This window comes from Rhinopithecus roxellana, chromosome 1 (genome assembly GCF_007565055.1).
Source record: "Rhinopithecus roxellana isolate Shanxi Qingling chromosome 1, ASM756505v1, whole genome shotgun sequence".
NCBI classification, from domain to species: domain Eukaryota; kingdom Metazoa; phylum Chordata; class Mammalia; order Primates; family Cercopithecidae; genus Rhinopithecus; species Rhinopithecus roxellana.
Genome location: NC_044549.1, coordinates 25157443 through 25180611, shown reverse-complemented (window position 1 = coordinate 25180611; position 23169 = coordinate 25157443). Strand labels below are relative to the sequence as shown.

At 34.8% G+C, this 23169-nt stretch overlaps 1 pseudogene; it reads right to left on the bottom strand.

The window, feature by feature from the left end:
* Positions 1-18082: 18082 nt before the first annotated feature.
* On the bottom strand, positions 18083-22756 carry LOC104660693 (annotated as a pseudogene).
* Positions 22757-23169: the final 413 nt, after the last annotated feature.

Here is a 23169-nt window from a genome sequence, read left to right as displayed (position 1 = left end):
CCACGCCCAGCTAATTTTTTTTTATTTTTAGTAGAGACAGGGTTTCACCATGTTGGCCAGGCTGGTTTTGAACTTCTGATCCTCAAATGATCAGCCCACTTCAGCCTTCCAAAGTGCTGGGATTACAGGCATGAGCCACTTTGCCTGGCCTCTCAAGCTTTTTAATAATCTTTCACTCTTGCTTTAAATTTTGCCTTGGTCTCTTTCCGCCTTATGCCTCCTGGGTTATATTATTTCTTCTGAGGAGGCAAGAAATGAGGCTGTGGCAGACCAGTATGGATTTACTGCCGGGAACATGCATTGGTGCTGTGTGACTTGGATATGTTCTGCTGCTAACACCCTAATATGGATAACTTGTTTTTCTAGCTTTTGTTGTTGTTGTTGTTGTTTTCTTATTGATTGATCTCTCATTTTGATGTTTTATCTATCCAGGTCATATGAAATGATCTGGCCTTCATGCACAGGTGGACAATGAAAAGTTTAGGATCCCCAAGAATATGGCCAAACAGAAATGTGAGTTATACCTCATTTGCAGCTAGTGAAGTTTTGATTTTTTTGGCTGTTCTGTGAAAGTGGTCTGAATCTTAGAAGGACTAGTCTTTCTCTTTCCTCTTTGGAGTCCTTGGTTACAACCATAGAGAGGCTAATTCGTTTAGTCTTGAGTCACTTGTTAGATATATCTTTAGTTAAGATTTTGGTTTATATTCAGAGAATAATTTTTTTAAAACTTTTCATTTGTTTGCTTCCTGCATTCTCACTTGAGCTAACAGGAAATTTTATATTCAAAAGAAGAAATTTGATTAGTAATTACCCTGAACTTCTAAAAACTTTCATTATTTCTTTGTGCCTTTTGAGATGTAAATTCTCTCTCCAGTCTTACCTGAGAAATAACTCCTTTTAAAATGCAAATTTCAGGGAAAGAAAAGCCAGGAAACCAAATATTTGCTGTTTGCTTGGCTAAAACCTCTGATGAGATATTTAAAGATTTCTTTTTTAAGAGCTTTATGGTCAAAAATGGACTTAATTAAAATCTGATATTCAGGCTACAATTTTTTTAAAGCCTCCCTGCTTTTTCTGTTTTAAGCCTGTTTCTAATATGGAATTTCTTTTAGTCCACAGAAGCTCCTTTTAATTATATGTTCAATTCCTCTGTCTGCTTCCTTTTTTGTTGGCTTGATTTTTGCTGAGAATAATATACAACTTTATTGACATTTTCTGAAAACTCCCCAATTGGGTGCTTTAGAATTTGTTCTTCTATTTACCTCTGCCCCCATTTTCTTTTGTCATCTTGATACTCCTTGAGGAACAAAGAAAAGGTGCCACTGACCCTCTTTTTGTCATCCTCACAAAGCCTTAAGAGTGAGAAGTCAGTTCCTCTCAGGTCCAAGGCTCTACTGTCTTTCATTTGAAGCTCCCTAATCTCCTGGCTGTTAGGAGCTGGGGTACTAAGGCTTGCTTTATAACTGACAAGTCACTGGTAAGTGCTACAATTTTAAAGGTAACTAACAATGTTACAGCAACCAGTTATTACTACAGAAGGCAAATTCTTACTTTTTAGCTTCTTCATTTCTTTGCATGCTTAGGTAAGAAAAGACTCAGATACGTGACTAAGTCAGACCCAACTGACAATCAGACAGTTATTTTAAACAGGCTTCTGAATTGTCTTTTAGGCTCATCTGTATGTAACCGCCCAATAGGTTCACCTTGCCTAAACAGAACCGATTTGTCAAGACAGGGAAATTGCAACAGAGAAAGCGTTTCATTTATGCAGAGCTGGCTGTACAGAAGACCAGAGTTTTATTATTACTCAAATCAATCTTTCCAAAAACACGAGGATCAGAGTTTTCATAGACAGTTTGGTGGGTAGAGGGTCAGAAAGTGGGGAGTGCTGATTGGTTGGGTCAGAGGTGAAATCCTAGGGAGTTGAAGCTGTTCTCTTGTGCTGAATCTGTTCCTGTGTGGGGGCCACAAGACCAGATGAGTCAGTTTTTGGATCTGGGTAGTGCTAGCTGATCCATCAAGTGCAGGGTCTGCAAAATATCTCAAACATTGATCTTAGGTTTTACAATAGTAATGTTATCCCGAGAAACAATTTGGGATGTTTAGAATCTTGCAGCCTCCAGCTGCATGGTTCCTAAACCATAATTCCTAATCTTTTAGAGAATTTGATAGTCCTGCAAAGACAGTCTGGTCCCCCAGGCAGTAAGGGGGCTTGTTTGGGGAAAGGGCTGTTATCACCTCTGTTTCAAAGTTAAACTATAAACTAAGTTTCTCCCAAAATTAGTTTGGCCTCTGCCCAGGAATGAACAAAGATAGCTTGGAGGTTAGAAGCTAGATGGATTTTGTTAGGTCAAACCTCTTTCATTATAATAATTGTCTCAGTCATAATTTTTGCAAAAACAGTTTCATGTATACTTTATTATAAAATCCTCTAATTCTTATAATTTTTTATTACCTTAGCATTCATTTAAAATCTTCCTCTTTATCTCACCTAAAGCACTCAAAACTCTTTGAGAAAACTTATATTCTTTCTCTATGCCTTTGAGATATAAATCTCTCACCCTGTCTTCTCTAGGACTTCATAGCATTCCTTTGAAAAAAATCCATAAGATCTTTGTATCCATCTGTATGATTGTTTATGTTTATACACATATGCATCTATGATATCTGTTGTGTCCACATGATACAAAATCCCTTCATTGAATTTCAAATTGATTTAAAAGACAAATGAACATACATACCTTAAATACTTTAGGCTCCTAAAATTATAGAAACTAACTCAAATTATTTTCAAATTCATATGACTTGAATACATTTTTTTTGTAAATAAAACTAGCTTAATATTGTTGGTTCAAAAAACTGTAAATCAAATAGATGTGAGTGAAATAAAGGTGTATCTCTTTGGTAACTACGTCATTAGAAGTTTGCTAAGTTAAATTAAATGATGGCTATTCATTGAATATCTAGTTCATTTCTAAAGAAGATAAAAGATTGAAACATTCATTGCTCAACATAGGTTTCAGTTTATTTATATTTGGCATCTTATATTTTATAAAAAGAGAAAATATATTTGAGTTTGTTAGCAAATATGTCCTTTTCCACATTGGAAAATATATTCTATCAGGAAATCTATGCTTCTAGAAGCCATTAAGTATATAGTCATAAAATGGGTTGGTATGTGACTTCAAAGTTGCTTACTTCCTAGATTTTCACTAGAAATTAAGATTATTAGGATTATGTCACTGGATATTAATATATATAATTAAAGCTAGTAATAATAAAGGAAACAATTCTGTATACAAAGTGTACAGGCAAATTAAGATATTATAAGGTATAAACGTGTTTTTGTTGAGGAAAGACATCATTTTGTCTAGGTAGAGGTTATTTAAAGGTTGACTCAAAATAAATAAATGGAGATAAGAATGACTGAGCTAAACCTGAATAAATACAGAAGGTTGGGAAAAGAAAGATAATGAAAAAAATATTGTGTGGTTAAAATGATAAAAATTTACTGAATGTATTATAAGGGTTTTAAAATTGAGACCTAACATTAATAGTACACTGATACAAAACTAGAAACTGCTTTTCAAAGATATTCATGTAGTATTAATAAGAGATAATAAAAGATTTTTGTTCACCTTTGGAGTAAATGGCAAAAAAAAAAAAAAAAAAAAAAAAAAAAAAAAAAAAAAAAAAAAAAAAAACGTAGGGAGAGAGAAACATGTTATGTGTGACTCAGTTATCTTTACTAGGCCTTTTGATTATTTAGGGAAACTGAATTAAAGATAAGTTTTTCTACAAAAAAAGTAACTTCCTGTATTTGCTTCTAAAATATTTTACTTATTACCCTGAATTACTAGCATTTCATATTTCCTTGTGATTCTATTTTTATCAAGTGTTTTAATCATTTGATATTTAATAAACTTCTCAAAAATCAAATTTTGGGGATCTTCTTTGATCTTTTTGATGCCAAAATAACTTTTGGAGTTCCAGAGGGCTCCTGAACACCTAAAGAACAGATATTAAACTAATCAACCAGATTCAATGTTTCAAATTATATGGAAAGCATTGTCAGGTAAGTGATGCTAAATGTTCTGCAAATGTTCGTGTTCCAAAATTGTATGAGATTACTAAAAATCTAGTATGCCATCAGTTACGATTTTTGGATATTATGTTACATTTTACATTCTACAGAACTAACCACATTTTTTGTCTTCTATGGGTGACAATAAGCTACCATAAGACCTTTAGCCATGGCTACTTTAAGTCTCATTGCTCACAGTTAATTGTTTTATTCTGATACTATTTTTAAAAGTGCTTTGCAATCAGCTACAGTCTAAAATTTGCTTATTCTTCAAGGAGAATTATGGGAAAGACCCTAACAAATGCCCTTGAATATAGATTTCTGGTAATTTTAGAATCGTGTCATTGGACTGTGTAAGAATTTCCAGAACTCTTACGAAGAAACTGATGGGTTCATAAAACTCCCAACCTAACACCAAGCAAAACAAGAATTAGTTACATTGTACTGAAATAATTTTTATGCCTTTTCTTGTCGTTTGAAGCATTGCTGATTCTTTTTATGTTTTGTCTTCTAATGTTAAGAAAACTTTTTTTTTTTCTTAAACTATCTATAGCTTTATAGCAATTTGGTAATGTATACTTTTGTGAGCAACATTTAAACATTTATCTTTCTCTTTGCCTGATCCGTCCAGATTTCAGAAACTATTTGTGAGTATTCTTATTTTATGGCAGTATGGTAATTAGTATAAGTTCAGTAAGAATCTGTCCTCTTCTATAACAGAACACAATTAGAAACACTGGTCATTTTACCAAGGTTTTGAGCATAATGTCATATCTTTGAAATTGTCCAGTGTGCTTTAAGACATTAAGATTGACTTTATGGAACCAATAAAAAAGCTCTTGGAAAAACTGGTCTGGTACCTTAAATACACAATTCACATGGTTGTCTTACAGGTAGGTGAAGATCGCCACGTCTTAGCAGCTTCTGAAAAGTCAGGATGTTTTGAGAATCTCGAGCAGAGAGGAATTCGTCCAGATACTACAGATATTGCAGGGAGAATTTGAGGTCAAATCTTTTACTTGGTTTCCTAGCCTTGAGATGCCTTAAAAAGAAGTCAAATTTGAGATTTCTTACAAAAAGTTTCAGCAAAGCAGACTTTAAAAAGAGCCTGTAATACCAATCACTATTCTTGCTAAACCATGTAAATAATCTATGTAGATAATCATACCAAAGACTAACCTTATTTTGCAAATTAGTCTTGACATAGACATCTTTGGTAGAAATGGAAGTGTATGTAGAGAAAAAAATCATGTTTTAGAATTAAATTATAGTACACCTGTTATTAGATTTTAGATCATTACTTTTGAGACTTTATTTTTTGTTTGTTATCTGGACTGAATACCAAATACTTTTAATTTCCTCCTGCATCTGGCTATAAATCTCCAAAACATCATTTACAATTTTTTTCACCCTTTTGACTTGGATTCACTAATAATTAAAACTGTTTTTCCTGAGGTTCTATGAGCTAAAGTGGGTATAGTTGAGAAACAGACTCCAGAGAAACTACCATACTGGCCTGTGTTTAGACAACCTTTATGACATTTAAACCACAAAGTAGGTAACTCTGTCAGATTGCCATTGATTACCCTGGTCCAGCTGAAGTTGCTTCAGCCCAGATTCAAAAGTCTTCTCCACTGGCTACCATCAAGACTCAGAGACTAACTTAAAGATTATTCCAGACATTATTAACCTTTGTTTTTATTTTTGTTTCCAAATAAAAATCTCTTGTTAAATATGTGTATGCTTGCACCATATAGAGCAGTAGTCTCCAACCTTTCTGGTACCAGGGACCAATTTTTGTGGAGATAATTTTTCCATAGATGGTGGGGGAGTGTGGTTTTGCGATGAAAATGTTCCACCTCAGGTTATCAAGTATTAGATTCTCATAAGGAGCATGCAACCTAGCTCCCTCACTTGCACAGTTCACAATAAGGTTCAGGCTCCTATAAGAATTTATTGCTGCCACTGATTTGACAGGTGGTTGAGCTCAAACAGTAATGCTCACTCACCCGTGACTCACCTCTTGCTGTGTGACCCAGTTCCTAACAGGCCACGGATGGGTACTGGTCTGTGGCCCAGGGGTTGGGGATCTCTGATATACAGCCTTCACCTTGAAAAAGTATATCTGCAGTGTTACCACCTGAAAAAAAGACATAACTATTTAACTTAACTGACTTACTCTAAGGACTAACATACTGATTCAAGAAGATGTGGTACAGTGCACTCAATTTTTTTCTGTTCTGCTTGTTCCAATCTATGTTTTCTTCCCCTCTGCCAATCTCTTTTCTTAAATTTTCTAATTCAAAGAAATCACCATAGCTACCAATTTTACTTTAACATGTGAAACTTTCTGAAAATAAAGTTTCAAATGGGGGACTCAAGGAAACCAAAATATGACACCCCAAAATATATTTGGCATATTTTAAAATGTCTATTTAGAGGGGCTGCAGACACAGAAATAATTCTGAAAAGCTGTCCTTGTGGGGGAGATTTGCATCTGTAGAGAAAATCTACATTAGTCAATAGCAGATGCAGAAGCTTTCTCTGAGTTTCCCTTATCCAAATCTAGGAAAGATTAACTCACAGGAGAAGGAGAATGAAAGTTTGACACTTTTAAAGATCTAATGGAGATTACCATTTGTTCTTTCTGAGGGCTGCTACTTGTCAGGCTTCATGTGCATAGCAAGACACATTTTGCTAATAACATCTTCCCTCCCTCTCCAACTCTTGACCTGCCACCATATTTCAAGCCTCTATTCCTTTATGTACAATATAAACAATTCAATTATCTGGCTCTTGTTTGAGTCTCATATGGATAGTGACAGGAAACAGACAAATTCCTAGGCAGACAGGGACATGTCCCCAGTGAAACCCAGTCTTCAAGCCAAAGACAGCCTGAAACCTGAAACCCACACTGCTGGTTCCAGATAGAGCCCATGACTGGAGTGAGAACTTCCTCAATGCCTTTTAACCAATTGAATGGTCCTTTTTCTAAGACCACTCATGAACCAATCAGCACACACTCCCCTATTTTATGAGCCCATAAAAACCCCAGACTCAGCTACAAAAAGGGCTACCCACTTTTGGGCTCCCTCTTGCAGCTGAGGGCAACCTGACTTCAGGGTGCCCTCTCACATTTGAGAACTTTATTTCTGTCACTTAAAATTCTTATCTGCCTTACTCATTCTCTGCTGCCCATGCACCTTATTCCTCTTGGTTTTGTGACAAGAACCCAGAACTCGCTGAGCTTCAGGCAGCAGGAACAAATGAGTGTCAACCCTCCTGTTCACAGAGCTGTGGGCAATGGGAATGAGAGAGCTGTAATATGCCCCCATTTGCCTAGCTGTGGGCTTGAAGAAGCGAAGCCACTGAGTACTATTCCCTCCTGGCTGGCTCGCTGTAGTACAAAAGCCAAAACATTTCTTGGAGGTTCAGACTTCAGGACTCCCCAGGAGAAAGCTATAACACCCCCTGGGGCTCCATGGTTGCTGGCATCTCCGAGTTTTTGAGTGCCACCACATTCCCCTTGTCTAAATACAGGTGCCCAGTGTGGAAGCCACTCGTGGTACCCCTAGTCCAGCCATGGACTGAGCATGGGGTCTCTGTTCCAGTGTGGGATCCAGGGCAAGCTGTGAGCCAAGCACAGTCTACCAGGCTGAGTGGTTGGAGTAAGACCAGCAAGCCCGAGTGAGGCCCCAGAAAAGGGTCATGGTAGCTGCAGAGATTTCCTGCTGGAGAAGTGGCACCAAAGGAATCCTGTAACAACATTTGTGGAATTCCTCTATCCATGTGGCCATTCATAAATTTATATATGTTCATATTTTCTTCTATTAATTTATTGTCAATTCATTTCAGCTGACTTAGACTCTTAGACTTTAGAGAGAAAATTTTCACTTTCTGACAGTATATATATGTACACACACATACATGGATATATTTATACACACACATGCATAGTTTTCTTTCAAAGCCAATCCACATATAATGACCATAAAAAGTTCATGTCCTCTTAAAAAATCATAATATGGCGAGGCAAATTATTATTGTAGTGACATACTCCATCTTCTCTGCTGCTCAATAAGTATACACTTCTATCATTGAGAATATTCTCAACTTATGCAGTAATAATTATCTCCCACTAAAGAAACTAAAAATGTAAGTAGAAAATATGTATATATCTTAGGTTCCTCAATGAGATGACCTATCCTGTAAATTGAATAGAAGAGAATGAGGATCTCTTTAGACAATAAGTGACAGCAGTGCTTCCACATGCAATTAGTTTCAGAGGTACCAAAGACATTGTTCCTCGGGGTGGCTTCTAGTGCCAATGTGAGCAATGTTAGCAGGGCAAGCTAAAATAACTCTTCTCAGGTGCTTTGGCAGAAAGATCTTTACTGAACAAATCTGGATCATTTGGGGCATAGCTCCTGGCCACATAGCTTCCAATCCTGATTTTCTAGCCTGTAAGAATTAAGTGGCTTTCTCACAATCACTTTAATAAACTGAATCTTGCTTATAACTGCGTTGCTTTTATTTGCTTTCAAATAAAGAAACCTCACTGATGAAACATTGTGAACATATGACAATATGAAAGGCATAAAAAATGAGTACTGAAGCTCCTTTTAGTGATGCTGAGCAATTTAAAGGGAGGTATAGCTCACAAATTACTGCATGACACAAAATCAAGCAATATTCTCTATTTGTGTGGAGAAAAACAATTTCTTGTATTTTTGCAACTGTAAGGCTGTGATGGTTATACGCACTAAAACATAATATTTTTATTGTGGCTGTTGATTACATAATTTTGAATTTGCCCCAAACTCCTCCTAAAAACCAAAAGTCTACTTGGCCAGCAAAAGAAATATTCCACAAAAAATATCTTCCAGAAAGTAGAAACTAAGAAATGTGGCATCACTATGAGGCACAAGATATGCAGATGGGGGTTGTATGACCAAACCACCAACAGCAGGAGCAGTGAAAAATTAGCAGTTTGTTGGCATGTGTAGTAGGAATAAAAGGGAAACTGCCCCTGTGAGTTCTGGAACCTTAATATTGCAAAATAATTAATTAATTAAAATAAATTAAAACCCCAAATGGAAAACAACAACAACAAAACTTTAAGAAGAAACTTGATTGAGTGAGTCCCTGGACATCAGAAATATCTGGGATACTTCTTCATGAGCCCCATGTTGTAAGTAAAGGCAGAGACAAAGAAACAAAATAGCCATAAATATTTAACAATAGAAGATCAAATACTGCTGTGGTTTTCAGAAATATCCAAAAAATTTCCCTCCCATAAGGAGTGAGTTTAATTTAGAGGAGACATAGGAAAAGGTATCAAGTTGAGCAAAGCAAAAACACTATGGATAAGAAAGAGAATAGGTTCAGATTTCAAGATACAAAATACCCAGGAGAGTGAAAATCCAGATATTACTGTACAGCAAAATAAACATCTAAAAGTAGGAAAATTGTTTTCAAAAACAAGGGCTACATGACTTGAGGAAACATGGAGCGGGAGGTTAGAAAACGCATTCCTGAATCTCTGGGAGACAAAGAAGAGGTCACAAAAAGATATCATGGTTTGAGTTCTTCACTGCAACAATGTCATACAAAATGCAAAACCCAGAAACTTAAAAAAAGATACTCTAGTCCATCACCACTGCTTGTAGGGAACCCTCTCTTAGTGATTGAGTAAAACACTTCAAACAAAATTGTAAAAAAATCTGAAATAGGACAAATGCATTACGTAAGACAAAAATTTGTTTTAATACTAAAAGTTATAATTCTTAATGGAATGTGACAATTATTAATATCAGTGCACTAAATAAACTAGTAACATCTGTTATTTAAAAACCCACTAAGTAATGAAAGGTAAAATAGACATGGACAAAAAGAAAAACAAAGAGAATAAAAACAGATTTTAATGTACTTTTCTCACACTAGACATAAACAATTAGGGTATACCAAACTCCATACTCCAATATGAGAACCTTCTTTACAAGGGCATGAAATCTGACCACATAGTAGAAGACAAAGAAAACTTGAATCAATGGCAATATTATGAATATTAGAAACAGTGTTCTCTGACCATGGTGCAACCGCTGTGATATATATCTGAATAGCATCAGAGGCTCATTTCCTCTCTCCTTTTAGAGGCTCAGAAGAGAGTTGGCTCAGTTTCAGTTGCCCTGAGGATATTTATGCAGAGGCAATATCTTTGGCTAATGTCAGTCTGGCTGGCATGCAAGGCTGTTCCCCCTGCCCCGGGGTCTTAGTGTGAAGACTTTGGCTCTTGACTTGCAGAATCCCTTATATCACTTCTGGGCCTGGAGATTCCTTTATCTGTCCTTTGTTACTTAGAGAAGCTAAGTATTCCCCAATGCCTTTTAGGAAACTCCACAAACATTTTTTTGGAGTGGAGCTCATAGTTGACCTTGGAGGCCTCTCAATTAGATGTCCAGGCAGTTGGAACCTTGTTCCAAGTGCATTCAGCACAGTTATGCTCAGCCTATACTGTGAAATGTCAGGTTCACAGAACTGTGTGTGGTCTGCTACTTCTCTGCTGGTATGCTTCCCCCCAGTAAACCCTACCTTATATGTGCATTGTGAGTTACTAGCAATATTTATCTATGATTATCTGCCCCATGACAGCAACAAAATGAGAAATTAATAAAATATTGTAAAAAAGAAAGAAAAGAGGTTCTTCTCTTGGAAGTAGGATAGTCAAAGTAAGGAATTCATAAAGTAAAAAAAAAAAAAAAAAAAAAAAAAAAAAGATTATTGTGTTAGAAAACAAATAAACATGTAAAACTAATATGTAAGTTAAATACGGTTCACAGATATCAACCAAAAAGACAAACTATTTCAACTTAATTAAAGAGAAAGAAGAGAAAGAACAGATATCTGGAAATAAAAATGGAAAGGAAGAAATAACCCTTCAAGTGGATTAAATTTTGAAAAACTAGTAAGAGTATTCATTGCACATTGCTAAGCAAACATAGTTGAAAACTTAGATGACATGTAAGGTTTTCTAGGAAAATATAATTTCGCCAAGGTGACCCACTAAGGTTAGAAACTCAGAACAGAAAATTGTCATAAAAGCAGAGTTTTACATAAGTTTCTATAAAACAAAGCATTAGGCCTTGGTAGAGTTAAATTTGACCAAAATTTTAAAGAAGCTCGACTAGACTAAATGTTCTTAAAAAATTCAGAGCATAAACAGTAGAGAATATATTGAATTATTTTTTGTGAATCAAAGTTAAGGCAAAAATGTAATAAATGTTTTTTAACAAATTATCTTATGTGAATAACATTGAACAATTTCAAACTATTAATAAATAATTAAATATATACTTTTTAAAACAATTCGTCATGAGCCTGCGAAATTCATCCAGAAAAACAATTCTGACTTGACATAGAGAAATTTGTCAATGTGAGTTGTGTTAATTTATCTAAGGAGAAAAATGTAAGTATGTTTAGAGATGTTGAAAAAGCACTGAAGAGAATTCAACATCAATTATTTTGAGAAAGGGTCTGTCTCACTCTGTCACCTAGGCTGTATAGCAGTGGCACTAACATGATTCACTGCTGCAGCCTTAGCCTTCTGTGCTCAAGCGATCCTCCCGTCTCAGCCTCCCAGTGTTGGGATTAAAGGTGCGCTACCATACCTAGAACTATATTTCTTAAATATCAAAAATATATAATGAAAGTCATCAATGTACTTGGAGTAAAGACAGGTTTATTTCCTGCTGTAGTAAGAAACAAGTTAAAGATATCTACTACTGCCACAACTATATAATAATATATGTTAGGGATAAAAGGCAACCAAAATAAGCATGAGAAATGTATTTCAAGAACAAGGATTAGAAAGGAAGTATAAGCATTATTTGTTCAGTTTAACATAATTATATAAACATGTAACAAATAATTTTTAAAAAACTACTTAAAAGTAAAATAGCTTAAGCAAATAGCAGGATATAAAATTAATATACAAAGTATAATAATGAATTTTGTATATCATATAATGCTAACTAAATGTATAAAACTATATGTAACTATATATTATAACTATATATAAATATTTCTAACAAATGACAAAATAAATAAGACTTCATTTTTATAGCCTATAGAACCATATATATATATATATATATATATATATATATGAGAGAGAGAGTCATAAACCTAAGAATGTGTATGACCTATCTAAGCAATATGTAAAACACTTTAGAAAGACATTGAAATAGATTTGAACAAATATTCATGGATAGAAATATTCAACACTGTTAATGTGTCAATTTCCTCTAAGTTAATTTACAAATTTAACATGATCTTGATAAAAATTACTGAAAAAAGTATAATGTGGGAGAGTTAGTCCTAACAGAATTATATATTACATTTTAAAAAGTTAAAATAGTGTAGTTTAACTGGAAGAAGAGATAAACCAATGGAACACGATAGGATGCCTACAAATAAATCCAAGTCATTTTAGAAATGTAATATATAAAATCAAGGCAGGCATCATAAGTAAGTAGAAAAGTTAGACTTTTTAATAAACATGAGTTATTTAACTGGATAGCCATTTTAAAATGGCTACATGGAATCAACTCTGAAGCCATGTAATGTAGAAAAACAAAGAGGAGGTTCTAGTTAGAAAAAGAAGCCCAACTAGACTGAATTAATCAAAAAATTTAGTAAAGCAGATTCATACAAGCTAAACACAGAAAAATAATAACTTTAAACTAAATTGAATACCAAAAAATTAAAATGGGAGATATTATTTTTAAGATGGTGAAAAATTTGTAATCTTTAAAGATTAAATTTAATATTGACCAAGGATCAATACAAATATAGCTAGAATTTCTACTAACTGATGGAAAACTAATCGTAACAAGTGAAAAGCACATTCGTGGTTTGCCATTTTCTTGTATGAGAAAATAGTATTGCTATAGTGATTCAACTAAATTTGAATATACTGTATAAATTTAAAACAATTCTAATCAAAGTTCAGTCTTTTAAAAACAACATTCATTTGTCTTTAAAGTTATATGGAAGGATAAATGCTGGCAAATAGAAAGGAATATGTGAAGAAATAAAATGATGAATGGTTAGTGTCCTTTTCAGCTATCAGAACACAGATCTGAAAAGCTAGTGGCCTGGGGAACTGACTATGCAATCCAGAAATAGATCCCCTAAAATAAGATTCTAATATATAGGAAATGTAGTTTCTAATATATGGCAAAAAAAATAGTTTATTTAGAAATAAAATAATATAGGTTATCCATCTGAAATACCATAAAATTGGAGCAGCATTTAAACCAGTTACAAAATCAGTTCCAGAAACATCAAAACAGGAAATAAAAATCAGTGAGGCATACTCCACAGTAGGGAATGCTAATTGCACAAAATTCATAAAAGAATAATGAACATTTCACCATGTAGACATGAAAAGCCTTTGTGTGGCAAAACACACCATACGTAGTGAGTAAAAAGACTAGATATTTAAACACGTGCAATGACAATATCTAATAAGTGTGCTATATTTATAATAAAAGTGATAATCTATAATCTATACACAGATATATAAACCAGTGCAAAGATGGGCAAATCACAGAGAAGCAACTGGTTAAGAAACATAAATAGATGCATAAAATCATTAGAATTTTAAAAGATGGAATTGAAATTAATAATGAGATATTTCCTTGTATCTTCTATCTTAGAAAAAAGTTTAAAATGAATGTAGTTAATAATGTAGGGGAAAATGCACTATCATATACCCTTAATAGAAGCTACAATTTTATACTTCTTTATGAAAGCATTCTTGCAAAACTTTTTTAAGAAAAAAACAATACTTATTTCTTTAACACAAAAATCTCACTCAGGGAAACCTATGCTTTAGAAATAAATGCCCCAGTTGAAACGGTTATATATTCAAGGATTTTTGCCTATTATGGCAAAATAACTGAAATAAACTGGATGATTAGTGATGAGAAGTAATTAAATACATTGTATATTACATATCTACCATGGAATAATATATAACTATTAACAAGAATGAATTAGGACTCAACAAGTCAACAGACTGGGCATGGGGGTAGGTCAGATTTTGCAAAATCTTAAAAAGAAAAGCAAAATGCAAAACTGTGTGTAAAGTATAACTCTGGTTTGAAAAGAACAATTATGACACAACCTATTACAGTATACATGTGTATAATAAGTCTATATCTACATCTTATCCATATAGTATGAACATGGGGGTAGATTAAGGAAGGATACCCACTAATTTATTAACCTATGTTATCTGAAAGAATTGAGAATGGGATTGTGCAGGTGAATGGGGAAACTGTCAAATTAGTCATAATCTCATGCAGTAATTATGTGGTTAATACCAACAGGTGCACATTAAAAAAATGAGAAATAATTTTCTCAAAAAAATAAAAACAAGTGGCCAATAGGTATATAAAAAAATGCTCGACATCATCAATCATTAGGGAAATGGAAATCAAAACCACAATGAGATATCATCTCACCCATTAAAATGGCTATTATCAAAAAGACAAAAAGTTACAAATGCTGGCAAGGATGTGAAGAAAAAATACTATGCAGCCATAAAAAAGGATGAGTTTGTGTCCTTTGTAGGGACATGGATGCAGCTGGAAACCATCATTCTTAGCAAACTATCACAAGAAGAGAAAACCAAACACCGCATGTTCTCACTCATAGGTGGGAACTGAACAATGAGATCACTTGGACTCGGGAAGGGGAACATCACACACTGGGGTCTATCATGGGGAGGGGGGAGGGGGGAGGAGGGAGGGATTGCATTGGGGAGTTATACATGATATAAATGATGAATTGATGGGTGCTGACGAGTTGATGGGTGCAGCACACCAACATGGCATAAGTATACATATGTAACAAACCTGCACGTTATGCACATGTACCCTAGAACTTAAAGTATAATAAAAAAAAAAAAAAAAGAAAAAAAAAAAAAGAAAAGAGAACTCTTATACCCTGTTAGTGGGAATATAAATTAGTACAGCTATTTTGAAAAACAACATGGAGATCTGTCAAAAAACTAAAAATAGGACTAATTTGTTGAGAGTTTTTATCATAAAGGTGCGTTGAATTTTCTCAAGTGCTGTTTTTGTTTGTTTGTTTGTTTGTTTGTTTGTTTGCTTTTTACATCTATTGAGATAAACCTATGGCTTTTGTCCTTCATTCTGTTCATATGATGTCCACATTTCTTGATTTTCATATGTTAAAACTATTTTTGCAGCCCTGGGATAAACAGCAGTTCACCATGATGTATTAAATTTTTGGTATGTTGCTAGACTTAGTTTTCTATTATTTCATTGAGGATTTTTGCATCTATGTTTGTCAGAAATATTGGCCTGTAGTTTGCCATTTTTGTTGTGTCCTTACCTGGTTTTGGTATCAGGATAATACTGGCAAGGTAAATAAGTTATGCAGAATTCCCTCCTACTCAATTTTCTGGAAGAGTTTAAGAAATATTGGTGTTAGTTCTTTAAATTTTTGGTAGGATTCAGCATTAAAGCTATTCAGTCCTGGGCTTTTCTCTGTTAATCTTTTATTACTGATTCAATCTTGTTACTTATTATTAGTCTTTTTATTTTATGTTTCTTCCTAGTTCAGTCCTGGTAGGTTATATGTGTCTAGGAGTTTTTCCATTTCCTCTAGGTTTCTGAATTTGTTAACATATGATTATTCATAATAGTTTCTAATAATCCTTTTTATTTCTGTATGATCAGTAATGATGTCTCTTTTTTTAATTTCTAATTTTATTTATTTGAGTCTTCTCTCTTTTTTGTTGTGATTTTAATACTAATTTGTCAATTTTGTTCATCTTTTCAAAAATTATTTTATTGATTATTTGTACTATTTTATAGTCTCCACTTCACTTAGTTCCACTCTAAGTCTTTATATTTCTTTTTGTCTCGTAAACTTGGGATTGGATTATTCTTTCTTTTATTGTATCTTGAAGTGCATTGTTAGATAATTTAATTGAAATCTTTCTAACTGTTAACATAGGCCAATATTGCTATAAAACTCCCTCAGCACTACATTTCCTATATCTTATAGGTTTGGGTATATTTCATTATTTTCAAGAATTTTTAAAATTTCTTTTCTTTTTTTTTTTTTTTTTTTTTTTTTGAGATGGAGTCTTGCTCCTTAGCCCAAGCTGGAGTGTGCAGTGGCGCGCGATCTCAGCTCACTGCAACCTCTGCCACCCAGGTTGAAGTGATTCTCCTGCCTCAATCTCTGGAGTAGCTGGGGTTACAGTTGCACACCACCATGTCCGATAAAATTTATTTCTTAATTTCTTCCTTGACCCATTGGTCATTCAGGAGCATATTGTTTAATTTCCAGGTATTTGTACAGTTCCTAAAATTGTCTAGTTATTATTTCTAGTTCTAGTCTATGTGGTCTGACAATATATTTGATGTAATTTCTATTTTAAAAAATTGTTGAGACTTTTTTCATGGCCTAATATATGATCTATCCTGGAGAATGTTCTATGTGCTTTCGAGAAGAAGGCATATTTTGGAGCTGTTGGATGAAATGTTGTGTTAATATATTTTAGGTCCATTTGGCCTAAAATGCAGATTAGGTCCAATAATTCTTTGTTGATTTTCTGTTTACATTGTCTGTCCAATGCTAAAAACAGGATGTTGTAGTCCACAACTATTATTGTGTTAGAGACGATTTCTTTCTTTAGCTTTAATAATACGTGCTTATATACCTGGGTGCTCTAGTTTTAAGTGCATATATATTTACCATTATTATATTATTTGCTGAATTGACTTTTTAAATCTGTATAATGACATTCTTTGTCTCTTTTTGTACCTTTAGGTTTAAATTTTGTTATATTAAGTATAGCTATTCTCAGATGCTTTTCATTTCCGTTTTTGTGGATTTTTTTTTTTTTTTTTTTTTCATTTCTCCACTTTTAGTCGATGTGTGTCTTCACAGGTGGAAAGAAGCTCTGTGGGCAGCATGTAATTGGGTCTTGTTTTTTTTTTTTTTTTTTCCTTAATCCATTCAGCCAGTCAATTTTTAATTGTGAAATTTAAATTGTTTACGTTCAAGTTTGTTATAGATAGGTAAAAACTTCTGTCATTTTGACATCTTTTCCTTTTTTTTTTTTTGGTTTTTAACATGTAATTCTTTTATTTTGTGAAGGTAACAAAATATACAGAACAAAACTTTCCCTGTTTAAAATTAATGTTTTACAAATCTGTATTATCACTTGCATATAAATACTATATAGCTGATCATTAATTAGGTGTATAAGTCCAACAATGTATTCTTCTAACTGTTCAGCAACAACAAAATATATATATATATATATTTTCAAATTTATCCGAGTGTCCTAGGCCGCTTACGCTGGTGACCACTGCGATCTCTGCCAGCTGCGTGGAGTGACGGGAGGAAAGAATCATTGTGTGTGTTCAAGAGTGCCTCAGACTCAATTTCCAAAAATTTTACCCCTAAAAGCACGTAAATATACAAAGATGGATCCTTCATATAAATTAAAAACAAAAAATCCATCAATTTGCGCTTATTTCAAATACAGAAAAAGTATGGCACAGGTGTAAGCCACGACATGGTTTCCTTTAATGATATTGAATCTTGTATCATACTGGCCAGCATGAAGTTTGTTACTCAGACTTTACAGGCATTTTCCTTAATTCAATCAGTCCGGCTCCCAGCACAACACAGGAGGTGATTGGAGAATAATAGCCAGAATCTGGCCTGCTTGGAACCGTGATACAATCGGGGAAAACAAACCAGGACGCCTCCACTGCTTCTCAGACCAGGACGTTTCTCTTGGGTAACTGCTTTTAAAAGGAACTGAGATCTGATGAGGAGGTTCCTAGACTTGGAGCACTAAAGACACAAGCGTGAGGAGGCTGGCGGTGAGGGCGGCAGCGCCCGCAGCAGAGCGTCTCTCTGCCCTCGGTCCTGGCCTGGCCATTACATGGCCTCGAACTGGTCGATGCACTGCTTGGTGTTGCCCTGCCGGATCTGCAGCAACGTCTTGTACTTGTCCCGACCTTGCCTCATGTTCTCATTGTGGATGATGTAATTATGAGTCCTCTTATTCTCACTTTGGGCCTGGGACAGCTCGCCGCTCAGCATCAGCAGAGGCCGCTGCACGCGCTCGTTCTCCGCTTTGGTGATGTGTTTCTCCTCGTTTCGGTTATCCCGGATGCCCTCGCTAGACAGCTCCGCTCTGTGTAGTCAGTGGGCTCCGAGCTCTCGTCCTGCAAGAGGTCTTGGACATGGTAGCTCACTGTCTTCTATACGAGGGGCGGCGGGGGCGGGGGTGCCGTCATCACCAGGTGCAGCTCCTCCTTGGTCTTCACCAGGTTATCCTGGGCTACTCTGGCTCTGTGCTGCCACTCTTCAACTTCATCCTCCATGCGCCCCCGTGCTCCTTGCGCCTCTGTGCCTCTTCCAGGAGTGCGATCTTCGTGGTGTACTCTGCAAGCTCCGCAGCCAGCTGCTCCTGGCTCTTTACCTGATCCACCACTTGTCTCTCCAGCTCTTCCTTAGTTAATGGGTACAAATATATAGTTAAATAGAAGAAATAAGTTCTAATGTTTGATATCAGAGTATGGTGGCTATAGTTAATAATAATGCTTTTTTTCAAAAGAGCTAGGAGAGAGAACTTGAAATGTTCTCAACACAGAAATGATAAACACTTGAGGTGATAGATAACCTAAATATCCTGACGATTATTACACATTCTATGCAATTAACAAAATATTTCATGTACCCCATAAAATGTGGAAATATTATTCATTAATTTAAAAACATATATATGAAATATTAAGCATAGATCCAGATTTTTCTCAATTTCTTGTATTGGTCTGGTTTCTCATAATCCCTTGTAGGGTGTTTTTTGCCACCTGGTTTTTCATTTCGTGATCAAAAGTACTTACTACTTAGCATCTAGAAACAATCACATATATTTCTGTGCTATTTACTTTGAAATACTCTGGTATAACAAACTGTTCCTTTTTTTTATCTCAGTGTAGAAACTCAATTACTAGTATCCATTGAAAAATTTTCTGGGAGGTGGAGTGTTGAGTGAATTTTAGCTCAGCTAGTTCCTGTGAGAGCTGGTTGTTTAAAAGAGTCTAGCACTTTTCTCCCCATCTCTCTGCTTTTCTCATGTGATCTCTGCACATGCTGGTTCCTCTTGGCTTTCCAGCATGAGTGAGAGCAGTCTGAAGCCCTCACTGGAAGCAGATGTTAGTGCCATTTTTCTTTTACAGCCTGCAGGACTGTGAGTCAAATAAATATATTTTCTTTATAAATTACCTATCCTCAAGTGTTCTTTTACAACAACACAAATGGACCAAGACAGTACCACATACTTGCATTTTATAATTCTCACTTACAGCTATTTTTTCTTGCTTTATCACATGGGAAAATTTTAATACTATACGGGTCTTAGAATTTGTAGACTAAAACTGTGAGGATATTCAGCTGAAATGCAAATAATTTTCATATTCATTCAGGCAATGTCAGTATAAATGGGCTTAAATATTACATTAAATGATTTCAGTGCATTTTTGAGCATATTGGACATTTAGAAAACAAAAGACCAGACTCATTGTGTGAGCAACCATATTTCCCCAAATTCCAGGAAGTTAAAAAGAGAAAAAACAGTTTGTCCAGAGCTGTACTGCACTAATGTAAAGCAATATATTTAGCCAGATTCCTAATAAAGTAATGTGAATGACGTTATACTTAAACATTTTGTAGGGAAAAGAAAAATACGAATTGCTATTTTAATACATAATGCCAGAATTCATCATTGGCAGGAAATCATTTTATAATCGGAAATAAATTTGTAAGTACTATTGAGTGTGAGCTTAATCTCTGATATACAGAGGATGATCAAAACACAAAAAGACAGCTAAATACTCCATGTAAGTAATCAATAAAAATGTACAGTAGTGAGAAGAGAAGAGAGTTAAAGAGGTGGATAGAGAATCATGAGAGAGTTCACAGTAAACCCATAGAAAGAACCTGCCACTTTGGAAAAAGTTAACCAGTAAAAAATTTCAAATGATGACAAAACCAAAGGGCATATTTAAAGAGCCTTTAATATAAGTCACATTTTACATCCCAGGATCACAGCTGTTAGCTATGTGACATCTGCTGTAACTGTGTGCTTTAGTTTTTTGTGTGAAGATATGTGTGTGAGATGGGACTGAAAAGTTTGAAGTTAATAATTCCTGGCATCCTCACAGAATGGTGTTTGAAATTTCCCAACTAAATTTGTGAAGGGAGGGACCACCTTTGTATGAGAACTCCAATCGATTTTTATCAGCATAAAATAGAATTCCTTCATTCTCAACTTTTAAAATGGGATTCACAAAAAGTTTAGGAAAATTTTAATGCTTAGGGCATGTTTGAAACAGTCTTTAAATTTTACATATTTTAATTCATATTATTTGTCAATATTGAATTTAACATTCTTAATCAATTTGGTATCCCAAATATTTAAAAATCCGCCATATTTTCTATGTGCATTAGAAATAATTTGAAAATTTGCAAGGAGATTTTAATAAGGTATATTACATGATAATAAACAATAAATTTAGGGATGTATTCACAGTAACGTTCTAATTGTCTAAGTACCCTCAAATTCACCCTGAAACAAAAAGAAACTACAGGATGTATCTGAGTAACCAAAGGAGATTTTATGAAGCCCATGCCTTGAAATCTCATGTCCTTTCCTCATTGAAGGGCCCTCAAGACACTTCTCAAGGACTATTAACTTTAATTATGTACACATCTAATAAACTTGATTATTGGCATTACCTTCCCAGAGCAGACATAACCATTTTAAAGGAAACCGTAAAGAGCAGGCTCAAGAGCTTGGAAACCATAGCTGGCTGGATCCATTTAGTGTAAAGCACTGTATCTCCTCCATTCACCTGCACCTCTGCTTCAAAGTCTCATAGGGCAGAACTACTTTCTTAAAATGTAACAAATTCAGCTGGGCATGGTGACTCATGCCTGTAATCCCAGCACTTTGGGAAGCCGAGGCAGGTGGGTCATCTGAGGTCAGGAGTTTGAGACCAGCATGGTCAACAGGGTGAAACCCCGCTGCTACAAAAAAGACAAAAATTAGCTGGTCATGGTGGCCAGCACCTGGAGACTGAGGCAGGAGAATCGCTTGAACCCAGGAGGTGGAGGTTGCAGTGAGCCAAGATCGCGCCATTGCATTCAAGCCTAGGCAACAAGGCAAAGCTCCATCCCAAAATAAATAAATACAAATTTTAAAAAAGTAAAGAATTCAATTATTTAAATCCTCTGTGGAGATCGCAACCAATAAAATGTAAGGAAATAATGGCTGTGACACTGTAATTTTCCATGTTACTTCTCCAAATAGATTTATGCAATTTATTCTTCCAGTCCCAGCTACTTAATAGAATTTAAGTTCTTAAGAGATGAAAGAATGGTTGGTTCTGAATTAAAAATAAAAGTTCTATCCTTTTTTTTTTTTTTTTTTTTTTTTTAAGAGATGGGTCTTTGTCTGTTGTCCAGGCTGGAGTGCAGTGACATGATTATAACGATTATAGCTCACTGCAGCCTGGAACTCCTGGGCTCAAGAGATCCTCCCATTCAGCTGCTTGATTTAGTTTATACATAGATGTTAGGTTAAGAAAGAAGAAAAGTGGGTTTACAGTAGAGAACTTTTGGTTAAGTATTTGTTATTTTTTGACTTCTTGCTTAATGTAACAATGAATTTTTCCCATGTTCATAGGTTATAATTAGACTTAACTGGTTTTTCCATCCTTTTCTGAATGTTATAATAAAACAAATCTATCTGGAAACATGTTGAAACTATTTTACTTTGAATACATGATAGAAACTCTATATCTTTTTCATATTATTTTGTATATCTATCTTACTTTTCCTGAACTCCAGTCCAATGGATGTCAATTTCCACTTGAATCTCCAACGTCATAGTAATCTTAACATTTCCAAATTTTAACTGACCAACCTGTCCAGCTCACCCCCTTCTTCCCGTGACTCCTGATATTTTCCCAGTCTCTGTCAACATTTTCCAGTTTATCTAAAATTTTGGAGCCACTGTCACTCATCCCAGGCTTCCTCGGTGTCTTCCCCTATATCTAATCTGTTATTATAGTCTTTAGTAATTTTTAGGAAAACTTAAACAATTGTTTTTGTCCCACTGCCTTCATTGTAGCTTTGGCTGCTCACAATTGGAAGGTTTTTATTGAATCAACCCCATACTGGCTCACTCAGACTGCAACTAGGCATCTCTCCTGGCCTCTGCTGCCATTTTATTTTGTAAGCACTTCTTAAATAAAGTGAGATCTCCTCAAAAGCTTCCAATGTTCTAAGTCACCTATGTGGCCTTTTGTGTTCTCCATAGTCGAGTCATACCTTAACATAGGATCTTATTTTACCTCTCTCTTATAAAATGTGAAAACTCACTGCAGCTTTTTCAGTTTTACACAGGTTCCTTCTGTCCTCTGAGCTGCCATTCTCCTTGAACTGTATCTGTTGGAACCACAGTTCTAATACATTTTTTTCAAGGCTTGGCTCACAACTAAAGCCTTCTACATCATTCTCTGGCCATTGTACCAGATTACTCATCCTTTCCTATTTGAACTTCTGTAGAACCACCTGCTTTATCACATACGTCACATTTTCTTTGAAAGGCCTTATTTTTATAGTTCAGGATAGAATACAAACTTCTTGAGGCAGGGACATGCCTTATATGAATATGACAATAATACCAATCGTATAACACTTATTGAGCTCTTATTATATTTGTTCTAAGAATATATATTATCTATTTCTGTCTTACAAAACTCAGTAAGATGTTAATAATTATTATTATTTCATAGATGAACAGATGAGACACAAAGAGGTCTAGTAGTGTTTACAAGGTATTACAAACATTGAGTGGTAGAAGCTACATTTAAATACAAGGTAGTTGACTTGTTTGCTTCTGCTCTGAACTATGACCTTAGTTTACGTTCTTATCTCCCATGTGCACAACACAG